This window comes from Coregonus clupeaformis, chromosome 20 (assembly GCF_020615455.1).
Source record: "Coregonus clupeaformis isolate EN_2021a chromosome 20, ASM2061545v1, whole genome shotgun sequence".
NCBI classification, from domain to species: Eukaryota; Metazoa; Chordata; class Actinopteri; order Salmoniformes; family Salmonidae; genus Coregonus; species Coregonus clupeaformis.
In genome coordinates, this window is record NC_059211.1 from 36,998,232 (window position 1) to 37,014,493 (window position 16,262).

Below are 16,262 nucleotides of genomic sequence, written 5' to 3' on the forward strand. Positions count from 1 at the left end.
CGCGGGAGAACAACCAAGTAGAACCCGACTGCCTTAATATGGAACGCTAGATGATTTAGAGACATCTGATAATTTCGTGGAAAAATATTGTCATCTTTTAAGAATAACAAGCAGGCCATACACGATTTCCCCACGAATGTATAGACAACAGAGAGAAAGCACAGGAATATCCGCACACACACACATACACTCGCACGCACGCACACACACACGCTCACAGAAGATTTAGACTTTCTTTTCCAACCATTAAACCCCGATGCAGCAGCAGTGCGCTGCAGTGATTATTATAAAACATGATTCTACAGGCTGTCTGTCTGGTAAAACATCCGATTCACAAAACACCTGACATTCTGCAGAGATACTTCTATGCTAATCTGCGTAAAACTAAAGCTTTAATTTCGTCCAAATGCCTTTTCATCACTGGTTTACCTTTTTACTGCCGCTCCGAGATTGAGTAGGCCAGCTGTTAGTTCCCATTCTGCTGCGAGGTTACAATCCAACACTCATCCCCGTTATTCCCAACATCCACAAACAAGGTTTCAGAAGCGGCGGTAATCCACTTTCCCATCCCAGGGATAGTGACTGAATCCCGTGCTACATCCCACTACCCCGGTAAAAAAAAAAAAAAGTGTCAGGATTTCCTATTTCCGCGCGTAATTTCCCATTCTTCTAGCCCCCCTTTTTTCTCGTTACCTCTCTCTCTCCTTCCCTCAGTTAGGCTGCGGCTGAAGTTGCCTAGTTACCTCTCTCCGTAGGGTGGCTCAGAACACCAGGGCTGACAGCCAATCAGAAAGCATGGTGCGTGTTAACTCCTTTTCTGCTGGGCTGTCCTGGTTTCGTGGTTTCAGGGGAAAAGTGAGTGTCTGTGTCGGTGGGTGGAGAGGTGGAGGGGGGTAAAAAAAAAAGTATCAAAAACCGAGATGCGCAAGAAATGATGAAAGTAAAGAGAGAGAGAGCGAGAGAGAGTTGGATGGATGAGAGTTTAAATAAAAAACAGACAGAAATGTCAAAACAACACTAGAACAACAAATCTGAATTTGTCTGGAGTGAGTAAAGTGTGATAAAAGAGTATCAAAAACCGAGACGCGCAAGAAATGATGAAAGTAAAGAGAGAGAGTTGGATGGATGAGAGTTTAAATAAAAAACAGATAGAAATGTCAAAACAACACTAGAACAACAAATCTGAATTTGTCTGGAGTGAGTAAAGTGTGATATATTGTGTGGGGTGTTGATAATCAGAGTTGGCTGATGAATACAGGAGGTCATAGAAAAACAAATGTATTAGTACCAGTGGCATGTCCAGAACATTTTGAATGGGGTGGCCAAGGTGGGTCACAGACCTGCAGTTTAGGTTGCTCGTAACATTTTGAACCTTAATCATGCAAGGTGGATTTTTAAAATCTAGTTATGATGGTTCAACACAATAAATGCTTCAGCTTATGTTTGGTACATTTCCCTGTTCAAAACATAAATCAATCCCAAAAGTCTTGTTACAGTGTTTGCATTCAAGGTCAGGATTTTATATAAGGCTATTAGCATACAGCAGTAAATTCACTTCAAAGTGCCAACCAGAGTGCGAATTATACCGTGACATTCAGGGGGTCTCTATGTTTTTAACGGGACATCCTATGTGTGTATGCACAAAAATGTTTTATGGGCTTTATAGCAAAGACATGTAATTTAACTGTAAAAATGTATTGTCTTTAATGTGTCATGAACACAACCAGATTATATTTTCATCTGATTGTCAAACAAATCACTTCAAAAAGTAGGTTAAGTAAGTTACCTGCACACGTTAGTCTACTCCAAAATAAGTCCAGCATCTGAACAGTGCACTGTGCATCTGCCATTTGAATGGAAAGGGACATCTATTACAAACCCCATAAGTGTAATGGATTCAGCCTACAAAGTGGTGTGTATTCATGATCAAATCAAATCAAATCACATTTTATTTGCCACATGCGCCGAATTCAACAGGTATAGACATTACCGTGAAATGCTTACTTACAGCCCTTAACCAACATTGCATTAATTTTTTTATAAAAAAGTAAAATAAAACAACAACAAAAAAGTGTTGAGAAAAAAGAGCAGAAGTAAAATAAAATAACAGTAGGGAGGCTATATACAGGGGGGTACCGGTGCAGAGTCAATGTGCGGGGGCACTGGCTAGTTGAGGTAGTTGAGGTAATTTGTACATGTGGGTAGAGTTAAAGTGACTATGCATAAATAATTAACAGAGTAGCAGCAGCGTAAAAAGATGGGGGGGGGGGGGGGGGGGCAGTGCAAATAGTCCGGGTAGCCATGATTAGCTGTTCAGGAGTCTTATGGCTTGGGGGTAGAAGCTGTTGAGAAGCCTTTTGGACCTAGACTTGGCGCTCCGGTACCGCTTGCCGTGCGGTAGCAGAGAGAACAGTCTATGACTAGGGTGGCTGGAGTCTTTGACAATTTTGAGGACCTTCCTCTGACACCGCCTGGTATAGAGGTCCTGGATGGCAGGAAGCTTGGCCCCAGTGATGTACTGGGCCGTACGCACTACCCTCTGTAGTGCCTTGCGGTCGGAGGCCGAGCAGTTGCCATACCAGGCGGTGATGCAGCCAGTCAAGATGCTCTCAATGGTGTAGCTGTAGAAGTTCTTGAGGATCTGAGGGCCCTGCCAAATCTTTTCAGCCTCCTGAGGGGGAAGAGGCATTGTCGTGCCCTCTTCACGACTGTGTTGGTGTTTGTGGACCATGATAGATCCTTATTGATGTGAACACCGAGGAACTTGAAGCTCTCGACCCGCTCCACTACAGCACCGTTGATGTGAATGGGGCGTGCTCGGCCCTCCATTTCCTGTAGTCCACGGCCAGCTCCCTTGTCTTGCTGAGGTTGAGGGAGAGGTTGTTGTCATGGCACCACACTGCCAGGTCACTGACCTCCTCCCTATGGGCAGTGGTGTAAAGTACTTAAGTAAAAATAGTTTAAAGTACTACTCAAGTAGTTTTTTGGCGTATCTGTACTTTACTTTACTATTTGTATTTTGACAACTTTTCCTTTTACTTCACTACATTCCTAAAGAAAATAATGTACTTTTTACTCCATAAATTTTCCCTGACACCCAAAAGTACTCATTACATTTTGAATGCTTAGCAGGACAGGAAAATGGTCCAATTCATGCACTTATCAAGAGAACACATGGTCATCCCTACTGCTTCTGATCTGGCAAACTCACTAAACACAAATGCATAATTTGTAAATGATGTCTGAGTGTTGGAGTCTGCCCCTGGCTATCTGTACATTTTTTAAACAAGAAAATGGTGCTGTCTGCTTTGCTTAATATAAGGAATTTGAAATGATTCATACTTTTACTTTTGATACTTAAGTATATTTAGAACCAAATACTTTTAGACTTTTACTCAAATAGTATTTTACTGGGTGACTTTTACTTTTATTACTTGAGCAACTTTCTATTAAGGTATCTATACTTTTACTAAAGTATCACAATTGGATACTTTTTCCACCACTGCCTATAGGCTGTCTCATTATTGTCGGTGATCCGGCTTACCACCGTCGTGTCGCTGGCAAAGTTAATGATGGTGTTGGAGTCGTGCATGGTCACGCAGTCGTGGGTGAACAGGGAGTACAGGAGGGGACTAATAACGCACCCTGAGGGGCCCCGTGTTGAGGGTAAGTGTGGCAGATGTGTTGTTGCCTACCCCATCAGGAAGTCCAGGATCCAGTTGCAGAGGGAGGTGTTCAGTCCCTGTCACGCCCTGGCTCTAGGGACTCTTTTAAGTTGAGCCAGGGTGTGTAGAGTTTATGTTTTGTGCTCGTTGTGTCTAGTCTAGTTTTTGTATATCTATGTTGGCCAGAGTGGTTCTCAATCAGAGGCAACGAGTATCAGCTGTTGCTGGTTGTCTCTGATTGGGAACCATATTTAGTCAGGTGGTTTTCCCACAGTGTTTGTGGGATCTTGTTCCGTGTTGGTTTGTGTTTTGCACCTGTGGACGTCATGTATCGATTTGTTGTTTTGTTCGTGTATCATTTAATAAATAAGTATGTTCACCTTCCACGCTGCGCCTTGGTCCTCTATATCCGACGATCGTGACAGAAGATCCCACCAATACAGGACCAAGCAGCGTGCCCAGGCAGGAGAGGAGAAGCGGCGCCAACCGGGCAGTCGTCGGACAGGCGAGGGGCACCCCCAAGACATTTTTAGGGGGGGCACATGGCAGGGACGACGGGGCCACTGGAGGCAGATAAGGGGCGAGTTGGTGGACGAGGAGAGAAGGCCACCGGGTTACGGGAGCCATTGGTGTATAGAGGGAAGGAAAATGTAGAGGCACGGCGAGAGGTACTGAAGTGTGTTGCCAGTCCGGTCCGGCCCGTTCCTTGATTCCCGTGTAAGGCCAGTGGTGTGTGTTCCCAGTACGGTCCGGCCTGTTCCTGTCCATCGCGCCAAGCCTATGGTGCGCGTCGCCAGCCCGGCCCGGCCTGTTCCTGCCCCTCGCACCAAGCCTATGGTGCGCGTCGCCAGCCCGGCCCGGCCTGTTCCTGCTCCCGCACCAAGCCAATGGTGCGCGTCGCCAGCCCGGCCCGGCCCGTTCCTGCTCCCCGCACCAAACCTGTGGTGCGCACGCCAGCCCGGTCCGGCCTGTTCCTGCCCCCGCACCAAGCTAGTGGTGCGCGTCGCCAGCCCGGCCCGGCCTGTTCCTGCTCCCCGCACCAAGCCAATGGTGCGCGTCGCCAGCCTGGTCCGGCCTGTTCCTGCTCCCCGCACCAAACCTGTGGTGCGCACGCCAGCCCGTGCCCGTTTCACCGGTGCCTGGTCAGGCACCGGTCAGCTGCTCCACACCGGAGCCTGAGCAATCCGCTCCACCGAAGTCCAGTCCAGCTCCAGCCAGTGGGGCTAGACCAGACCAGGGGCACTACGGGGGGTTAGTAGAGGGTGGTGGTCAAGCCCGAGCCGGAACCGCCTCCGAGGAGGAATGCCCACCCAGCCCTCCCCTGTTCGGTGATGTTTAGGCGCGGTCGCAGTCCGCGCCTTTAGGGGGGGGTACTGTCACGCCCTGGCTCTAGGGACTCTTTTAAGTTGAGCCAGGGTGTGTAGAGTTTATGTTTTGTGCTCGTTGTGTCTAGTCTAGTTTTTGTATATCTATGTTGGCCAGAGTGGTTCTCAATCAGAGGCTACGAGTATCAGCTGTTGCTGGTTGTCTCTGATTGGGAACCATATTTAGTCAGGTGGTTTTCCCACAGTGTTTGTGGGATCTTGTTCCGTGTTGGTTTGTGTTTTGCACCTGTGGACGTCACGTATCGATTTGTTGTTTTGTTCGTGTATCATTTAATAAATAAGTATGTTCACCTTCCACGCTGCGCCTTGGTCCTCTATATCCGACGATCGTGACAGTCCCAGGCTCCTTAGCTTAGTGATGAGCTTGGAGGGCACTATGGTGTTGAATGCTGAGCTGTAGTCAATTAACAGTATTGAAGTGGAAACAACATTGATTCAACCAGTGTGTGCCCAGTGTGTAGTATGTGCCCAGGCCAAACTTCACAGAGATGTAGTCTCCCCTACTACCTCTCAAACAGTTTTTCTCTCTATACACTGTGTACAAAACATTAAGAACACCTTCCTAATATTGTCTTGCACCCCCCCCTTTTGCCCTCAGAACTGCCGCAGCCTACTCTGATTGAAGTGGATTTAACAAGTGACATCAATAAGGCATCATAGCTTTCACCTGGATTCACCTGGTCAGTCTATGCCATGGAAAGAGCAGGTGTTCTTTATGTTTTGTACACTCAGTGTATATAAACTCAGCTAAAAAAGAAACTAACTTCACAGATCTTCATTGTAAAGGGTTTAAACACTGTTTCCCATGCTTGTTCAATGAACCATAAACAATTAATGAAAATGCACCTGTGGAACGGTCGTTAAGACACTAACAGCTTACAGACGGTAGGCAATTAAGGTCACAGTTATGAAAACTTAGGACACTAAAGAGGCCTTTCTACTGACTCTAAAAACACCAAAAGAAAGATGCCCAGGGTCCCTGCTCATCTGCGTGAACGTGCCTTAGGCATGCTGCAAGGAGGCATGAGGACTGCAGATGTGGCCAGGGCAATAAATTGCTATGTCCATACTGTGAGACGCCTAAGACAGCACTACAGGGAGACAGGACGGACAGCTGATCATCCTCGCAGTGGCAGACCATGTGTAACAACACCTGCACAGGATCGGTACATCCGAACATCACACCTGCGGGACAGGTACAGGATGGCAACAACAACTGCCCGAGTTACACCAGGACCGCACAGTCCCTGTGCTCAGACTGTCCGCAATAGGCTGAGAGAGGCTAGACTGAGGGCTTGTAGGCCTGTTGTAAGGCAGGTCCTTACCAGACATCACCGGCAACAACGTCACCTATGGGCACAAAACCACCGGCGCTGGACCAGACAGGACTGGCAAAAAGTGCTCTTCACTGACGAGTCGCGGTTTTGTCTCACCAGGGGTGAGCTTGTTGTCATTGCAGGCAATCTCAACGCTGTGCGTTACAGGGAAGACATCCTCCTCCCTCATGTGGTACCCTTCCTGCAGGCTAATCCTGAAATGACCCTCCAGCATGACAATGCCACCAGCCATACTGCTCGTTCTGTGCGTGATTTCCTGCAAGACAGGAATGTCAGTGTTCTGCCATGGCCAGCGAAGAGCATCATCGCTCGCCTGAGGTAGAGTATCTTATGATAAGCTGTAGACCACACTATTTACCAAGAGAGTTTTCAACTATATTTTTCATAGCTGTCTATTTACCACCACAAACCAATGCTGGCATTAAGATTGCACTGAATGAGTTGTACAAGGCCATAAATCAACAGGAAAACGCTCATCCAGATGCAGCGCTCCTAGTGGCCGGGGACTTTAATGCAGGGAAACTTAAATCCGTTCTACCTAATTTCTACCAGCATGTTAAATGTGCAACCAGAGGGAAAAAAACTCTAGAACACCTTTACTCCACACACAGAGACGCATACAAAGCTCTCCCTCGCCCTCCATTTGGCAAATCTGACCATAACTCTATCCTCCTGATTCCTGCTTATAAGCAAAAACTAAAGCAGGAAGCACCAGTGACTCGGTTAATAAAAAAGTGGTCAGATGACGCAGATGCTAAGCTACAGGACTGTTTTGCTAGCACAGACTGGAACATGTTCCGGGATTCTTCAGACAGCATTGAGGAGTACACCACATCAGTCACTGGCTTCATCAATAAGTGCATCGATGATGTCGTCCCCACAGTGACCGTACGTACATACCCCAACCAGAAGCCATGGATTACAGGAAACATCCGCACTGAGCTAAAGGGTAGAGCTGCCGCTTTCAAGGAACGGGACTCTAACCCGGACGCTTATAAGAAATCCCGCTATGACCTCCGACGAACCATCAAACAGGCAAAGAGTCAATACAGGACTAAGATTGAATCGTACTCACACTGGCTCTGACGCTCGTCGGATGTGGCAGGGCTTGAAAACTATTACAGACTACAAAGGGAAGCACAGCCGCGAGCTGCCCAGTGACACAAGCCTACCAGACGAGCTAAACCACTTCTATGCTCGCTTCGAGGCAAGCAACACTGAAGCATGCATGAGAGCACCAGCTGTTCCGGATGACTATGTGATCACGCTCTCCGTAGCCGATGTGAGTAAGACTTTTAAGCAGGTCAACATTCACAAGGCCGCAGGGCCAGACGGATTACCAGGACGTGTACTCCGAGCATGTGCTGACCAACTGGCAAGTGTCTTCACTGACATTTTCAACATGTCCCTGACTGAGTCTGTAATACCAACATGTTTCAAGCAGACCACCATAGTCCCCGTGCCCAAGGACTCTAAGATAACCTGCCTAAATGACTACCGACCCGTAGCACTGACGTCTGTAGCCATGAAGTGCTTTGAAAGGCTGGTCATGGCTCACATCAACAGCATTATCCCAGAAACCCTAGACCCACTCCAATTTGCATACCGCCCCAACAGATCCACAGATGATGCAATCTCTATTGCCCTCCACACTGCCCTTTCCCACCTGGACAAGAGGAACACCTACGTGAGAATGCTATTCATTGACTACAGCTCAGCATTCAACACCATAGTGCCCTCTAAGCTCATCACTAAGCTAAGGATCCTGGGACTAAACACCTCCCTCTGCAACTGGATCCTGGACTTCCTGACGGGCCACCCCCAGGTGGTAAGGGTAGGTAACAACACATCTGCCACACTGATCCTCAACACGGGGGCCCCTCAGGGGTGCGTGCTCAGTCCCCTCCTGTACTCTCTGTTCACCCATGACTGCATGGCCAGGCACGACTCCAACACCATCATTAAGTTTGCCGACGGCACAACAGTGGTAGGCCTGATCACCGACAACGATGAAACAGCCTATAGGGAGGAGGTCAGAGACCTGGCCGTGTGGTGCCAGGACAACAACCTCTCCCTCAACGTGACCAAGACAAAGGAGATGATTGTGGACTACAGGAAAAAAAAAGGACTGAGCACGCCCCCATTCTCATCGACGGGGCTGTAGTGGAACAGGTTGAGAGCTTCAAGTTCCTTGGTGTCCACATCACCAACGAACTATCATGGTCCAAACACACCAAGACAGTCGTGAAGAGGGCACGACAAAGCCTATTCCCCCTCAGGAGACTGAAAAGATTTGGCATGGGTCCTCAGATCCTCAAAAAAATTCTACAGCTGCACCATCGAGAGCATCCTGACTGGTTGCATCACCGCCTGGTATGGCAACTGCTTGGCCTCCGACCGCAAGGCACTACAGAGGGTAGTGCGTACGGCCCAGTACATCACTGGGACCAAGCTTCCTGCCATCCAGGACCTCTATACCAGGCGGTGTCAGAGGAAGGCCCTCAAAATTGTCAAAGACTCCAGCCACCCTAGTCATAGACTGTTCTCTCTGCTACCGCACGGCAAGCGGTACCGGAGTGCCAAGTCTAGGTCCAAAAGACTTCTCAACAGCTTCTACCCCCAAGCCATAAGACTCCTGAACAGCTAATCATGGCTACCCGGACTATTTGCACTGCCCCCCCACCCCATCCTTTTACGCTGCTGCTACTCTGTTAATTATTTATGCATAGTCACTTTAACTCTACCCACATGTACATATTACCTCAACTACCTCAACTAGCCGGTGCCCCCGCACATTGACTCTGCAACGGTACCCCCCTGTATATATAGCCTCCCTACTGTTATTTTATTTTACTTCTGCTCTTTTTTTCTCAACACTTTTTTTGTTGTTGTTTTATTTTAACTTTTTTTGTTAAAAATAAATGCACTGTTGGTTAAGGGCTGTAAGTAAGCATTTCACTGTAATGTCTGCACCTGTTGTATTCGGCGCATGTGACCAATACAATTTGATTGATTGATTGAGCCCGGATCTCAATCCCATTTAGCACGTCTGGGACTTGTTGGATCGGAGGGTGAAGGCTAGGGCCATTCCCCCCAGAAATGTCTGGGAACTTGCAGGTGTCTTGGTGGAAGAGTGGGGTAACATCTCACAGCAGTACGTAATGCAGCTGGTGGCCACACCAGATACTGACTGTTACTTTTGATTTTGACCCCCCCTTTGTTCAGGGACACATTATTCAATTTCTGTTAGTCACATGTCTGTGGAACTTGTTCAGTTTATGTCTCAGTTGTTGAATCTTGTTATGTTCATACAAATATTTACACATGTTAAGTTTGCTGAAAATAAACGCAGTTGACAGTGAGAAGACGTTTCTTTTTTTGCTGAGTTTACATAGCTCTTCTGCTTTATATCTCCCCCTCTCTCCTCATCTCTCTCTCTCCTCTCTCTGTATCTTTCTGCATTGCCTTCCCTCATTCTTTAGCGTTCTCTCTGTCTAAGCTTGGTTGAACAGATAACTCTGGGATGCTCACACACACACACACACACACACACACACACACACACACACACACACACACACACACACACACACACACACACACACACACACACACACAGACACACACACACACACACACACACACACACACACACACACACACAGCTCCTGTAGTAATCTGTGGGATTCCCCAGATGGAAGCTGTCTGTCTCCTGTTGCAATATCCTGGCCAGCTTCCACATTCTGTTTACACACACATAGACACACAGACACACTGTTACTCACAGGATTATAATTCCTTAACACACGCTGACACGCACACATCCAGATCCCAAAGCCTCAGATCTGACCTATAACACCAATCCAGGGATTTCAGATGTGTATGGTTCGATAGGACATGAGTTGGAGGTAAAAATAACCAACAGTCAAACCCTCAATATGGCAGTCAGATTACTCTGTGTAACCCAGTCAATCACTACCACTGTGGAACCAGATTTCCAACCCACGTCACAATGACACACAAAGACATCGTAGACCAATAGGCCTGCTGGCCTTGTGTCCTGTTCTTAGTCAGTCTGTATGTCTATCAGCTGATTAGTCAGTCAGACTGACTGATACATACATCGATCAGTCTCGAGGTGACTGGTTAGTGAGGAGATTAAGGTTACCATGATGTGTGTGTGCCTGTGTGCCTGTCTCTGTGTGTGTGTGTGTGTGTGTGTGTGTGTGTGTGTGCCTGTCTGTGTGTGTGCCTGCGTAAGTGAGTGAAGGACAGGCAGCGGTGAGGACAGGTAAGTGGGTGGAGTCAGAGGAAACTGGCTGACAAATCATCAAAGAACAAACGAGGGGGTGGGGTTAACAGGCATCTCCCCCTCCTTCCCTTCTCTTTCTCTTTCTCCCTCTATCTATTTTTCTCTCTCTCTTCTCTCTCTCTGTTTCTCTCTCTCACTGTCTATCCTTTCAGCCTGCCTGAGTAGGGCTCTCCAGTGGCCTCTCCAACAGAGTAATGCCTGGTACTTCGATATAAATGGAATATTATACAATTATTTTCTGTATTGGAGTAGCCAGGGAAGACAACAGGCAGCTGTCTCCTCTCCTCTTGTTCGATCTGTCTTTTTGGTCTGTCCATACATTTACTGAGTGATACAGACTGTGTGACAGAGGGAGAGAGAACGAGAATTACAACGTTCAGCGACAGAGAGAGAGGATGGGGAGTGGGGGTGGGGCTAGTGTGTGTGTGTGTGTTTGTGAGTGTGTGCGTGCGAGCGTGCGTGTGCACGTGCGTATGTTTGTTTCAGATGAGCCTCAATGAAATGTCACACATGTTTTAGCTCTCATCAGGATGGAGCTTTGTGGGTAAATGCCCTCAAGACAACCCATCAGATTTCATTAATATACCACTGACACACACACACACACACACACACACACACACACACACACACACACACACACACACACACACACACACACACACACACACACACACACACAGTCTTGTACAACTAACCTTGTGGGGACACACAATTCAGTCCCATTCAAAATCCTATTTTCCCCAACCCCTAACCCCTAACCGTAAACCTAACCCTAACCCGTACCCTTACCCTAACACTAACCCTAACCTTAACCCTAACCCTAACCCTAACCCTAACCCTAGCTCCTAACCCTAGCTCCTAACCCTAACCCTAGCTCCTAACCCTAACACTAACACTAATTCTAACCTTAACCCTAAACCCCTTAGAAATAGCATTTGACCTTGAGGGGACCAACAAAATGTCCTCAGTTGGTCAAATGTTTGTTTGTTTACTATTCTTGTGTGGACTTCTGGTCCAAGTATAGTTAAACACGTACACACACACTACATTTCCTTACAGTTTTTTACGATTGCTTACACACTAAAATTAAACTTTTCCCACAATTAGCAAAACCTTACACACAAGGAGCAAAACACAAGGCTAGATTTGCACAACTGTAAGCACATTGTCAGCTTCACACTATTTGCAAAACATTACACACAGTGATTTGCAAAACACTAAACACACTTGTATACATCAGACACAGAAGTATATCATGATGTCACGTCCTTGCAAATCCAAAGCACTGACTGTCAAATTACCACACCTATGAGCCAATCTGTTAAACACAGCCATCAGGTGCACAAACAAATGATTGCTAAATTGTAGACACACCAAACAGGTTTAAGCTCTATAAAAATGCAGCAGGTAGGTTCACCTGCCTTCAACCAAAATGGAAGGAGTCAGAAGAAGAGTGAGGGTGAGAGGAGGAGTACACAGAGGAGAAGGAGGTAGAGGAAGAGGCAGAGGCCGAGCCAGAGGTCGAGGAAGACCTGAAGCAGGAGGAGAACGTGCACAAAGAAGAAGAGGACCAAACTTATCAAATGACATTCGTGCAACACTAGTGGACCATGTTGTGAACCACGGATTGACGCTGAGGGAGGCTGGACTGAGAGTTCAGCCAAATCTTAGCAGATATACAGTGGCATCTGTCATAAGGACTTTTCGACAGGAAAACAGGTAAAAGAAGATCTGTCTACAGTTACAGTAATCAGCCGTTTATTGTATGCACCATATCAGCACTTGTGATACCCCGTCCTGTAGAGTAAGTTACATGTATTATTCTCTACATAGGATTGAGGGTCGGGAACGACAAGGAGGAAGGGGGCCCATATTCACGCAAGAACAAGAGAGAGAGATAATAAACATGGTTTTGGCCAATAATGCTATCAGGCTCAGAGAACTACAAGCCAACATTATCGGTGACCATGCCATTTTCAATAATGTCCATCAAGTCTCTCAGTCAACACTGGCACGCATCCTGAAAAGACATCAGGTTCAAATGAAACAACTTTATCGAGTGCCTTTTGAGCGGAATTCAGAGAGGGTCAAACGGCTGCGGCATGAGTATGTGGAGGTTTGTATTGTTCACTTTAGCACTGTGATGTTGCATACTGCACACATTACTTTTTTACATTGACTGTATACTAGACCTATCCTGAACTACACAATCTTGTCTTTCACTGTATTTCAGAGAGTTTTGCAGATGGATGCTGAGGAAATCCTGCATGAATTCATATATATTGATGAGGCAGGGTTCAACCTCACAAAAGCAAGAAGGAGAGGCAGAAATATCATTGGCCACAGGGCTATAATCAATGTCCCAGGGCAATGTGGGGGTAACATCACCCTTTGCGCTGCCATTTCACAGCATGGGGTTCTCCTCCGTCATGCCAAAATGGGCCCTTACAACACACCTCACATTCTCGTATTTTTGGACCGATTGCACCACATCGTCACAGCAGGTAATGAAATGCACCAGATGCAATACACTGTCATCTGGGACAATGTGTCATTCCACCGCTCTGCTTTGGTCCAGAACTGGTTTCAACACCATCCACAGTTGACAGTACTATACCTTCCACCATACTCTCCGTTTCTAAACCCTATCGAATAGTTTTTCTCTGCACGGCGGTGGAAGGTTTACGATCTCCAGCCCCAGGCTCAGGTACCCCTCATTCAGGCCATGGAGGACGCCTGTGACCAAGTCGACGCCGCAGCTGTGCAAGGATGGATTCGACATTCAAGACGGTTCTTCCCGCGTTGTCTTGCTAATAAGGATATTGCTTGTGATGTTGATAAAATTCTCTGTCCAGATCCAGCTAGGCGAAGAGATAATGTATAGCATGTTTACTGTAGTATTTTCTGTACAATATTGTCAGTTTTTTTCAGATTATTTTTTATGTTTGTTGTTGTTGTTATTTACTGTAATTGTATTGTGATTCACAATGTGTGATTCTCCATGTTGACATGTTGACTGATTTGGGTATATGGAGAGAAATAAATGATATTTTCCTCAGTCTGCAGCATTGGTCTTGTGTAGTGTTTGTATAGTTGCACTTTCTCTGTGTACTTCATTTACAGTACTCTAATCACTGAGAATTAGACTTGCTAAAAGTGTTTTAGGTTAGCAACAGCAGTGTGTAACTGGTTCAAAAAGATTGAAGTCATATGAAATGTGTGTGTTTCGTATGGTAACAAAATATTGTTTTTATGAAGTCGTGTATAGTTTTGACAAAAGTGTTCCATTTTGCAAATGATCTAAAGTGTTGTGTTACTTTGGTGTAGGGTTGTGCTAATTGTGTGTAGTGTTTTGACAAACCGGGCCCTGTTTTCAAAATTGTGCTTAAACAATTGAAAAAAACTGTAATACGGCAGAGCGATACAGACAAACCAGCTCTCATTAAATAAACAGACAGATGCAGAAAGATCAGTTTAGAGTAAAACAGTAGTGAGATAGAAAGATATACAGTATTTTCCATAGAGTTGATCGCAAGACATTTACTGTACAAAAACATCTCCCATCTCCCTCAGAGGGACAGGCAGCAGAGCCACAGAGCATCAGGTCTCATTAGAACAGTACAGAGACGTAGAAAACAGAGAGACAGAGATAGCGATAGACAGACATGGAATACAAAGGGAGAAGAGACAGAAACCTCTTCACCAGCTCAGAGACAGAAACCTCTTCACCAGCTCAGAGAAAGAAACATCCCAACCAGCTCAGAGACAGAAACATCCCCACCAGCTCAGAGACAGAAATATCTCCACCAGCTCAGAGACGGAAACATCTTCAGCAGCTCAGAGACAGAAACATCTCCACCAGCTCAGAGACAGAAACATCTCCACCAGCTCAGATACAGAAACATCTTCACCAGCTCAGAGACAGAAACATCCCCACCAGCTCAGAGACAGAAACATCTCCACCAGCTCAGAGAAAGAAACATCCCCACCAGCTCAGAGACAGAAACATCCCCACCAGCTCAGAGACAGAAACATCTCCACCAGCTCAGAGAAAGAAACATCCCCACCAGCTCAGAGACGGAAACATCTCCACCAGCTCAGAGACAGAAACATGTCCACCAGCTCAGAGACAAAAACATCTCCACCAGCTCAGAGACGGAAACATCTTCAGCAGCTCAGAGACAGAAACATCTCCACCAGCTCAGATACAGAAACATCTCCACCAGCTCAGATACAGAAACATCTCCACCAGCTCAGATACAGAAACATCTTCACCAGCTCAGAGACAGAAACATCTCCACCAGCTCAGAGACAGAAACATCTCCACCAGCTCAGAGACAGACATATCCCCACCAGCTCAGAGACAGAAACATATCCACTAGCTCAGATACAGAAACATCTTCACCAGCTCAGAGACAGAAACATCCCCACCAGCTCAGATACAGAAATATCTTCACCAGCTCAGAGACAGAAACATCCTCATCAGCTCAGAGACAGAAACATCTCCACCAGCTCAGATACAGAAACATCTCCACCAGCTCAGAGACATAAACATGTCCATCAGCTCAGCGACAGAAACATCTCCAACAGCTCAGAGACAGAAACATCTTCACCAGCTCAGAGACAGAAACATCTCCACCAGCTCAGAGACAGAAACATCCCCACCAGCTCAGATACAGAAACATCTTCACCAGCTCAGAGACAGAAACATACCCACCAGCTCAGAGACAGAAACATCTCCACCAGCTCAGAGAAAGAAACATCCCCACCAGCTCAGAGACGGAAACATCTCCACCAGCTCAGAGACAGAAACATGCCCACCAGCTCAGAGACGGAAACATCTTCAGCAGCTCAGAGACAGAAACATCTCCACCAGCTCAGATACAGAAACATCTCCACCAGCTCAGATACAGAAACATCTTCACCAGCTCAGAGACAGAAACATCTCCACCAGCTCAGAGACAGAAACATCTCCACCAGCTCAGAGACAGAAACATCCCCACCAGTTCAGAGACAGAAACATCTCCACCAGCTCAGATACAGAAACATCTCCACCAGCTCAGATACAGAAACATCTTCACCAGCTCAGAGACAGAAACATCTCCACCAGCTCAGAGACAGAAACATCTCCACCAGCTCAGAGACAGAAACATCCCCACCAGCTCAGAGACAGAAACATCCCCACCAGCTCAGAGACAGAAACATCTCCACCAGCTCAGATACAGAAACATCTCCACCAGCTCAGAGACAGAAACATCTCCACCAGCTCAGATACAGAAACATCTCCACCAGCTCAGAGACAGAAACATCCCCACCAGCTCAGAGACAGAAACATCTCCACCAGCTCAGAGACAGAAACATGTCCACCAGCTCAGAGACAGAAAGATCCCCACCAGCTCAGAGACAGAAACATCTCCACCAGCTCAGAGACAGAAACATGTCCACCAGCTCAGAGTGTCGAGGTGACTAGTACGGGTCGCCTCCCAGACGGTCCTACTAGGTTCACTAACGCGTGGGTAGTCTTTGCCTGTGGATGTTCTGTTGACCACACAGGGTGGGT

General features: G+C 46.8%; 1 protein-coding gene across 5 annotated transcripts in view; it reads right to left on the reverse strand.

Moving 5' to 3' along the window:
- Positions 1-16,262, reverse strand: part of LOC121533334 (disabled homolog 1) — a 235,656-nt gene that overhangs the window by 68,115 nt on the left and 151,279 nt on the right. For 4 of the 5 annotated variants that reach the window (XM_041839170.2, XM_041839169.2, XM_041839168.2 and 1 more), the window contains exon 1: positions 430-719. The exons of the other annotated variant lie outside the window; for it this stretch is intronic. The gene's annotated coding sequence lies outside the window, so the exon portion shown is untranslated. Of the gene's footprint in view, positions 1-429; positions 720-16,262 lie in introns of those variants that run through there. 5 annotated transcript variants of the gene reach the window in all.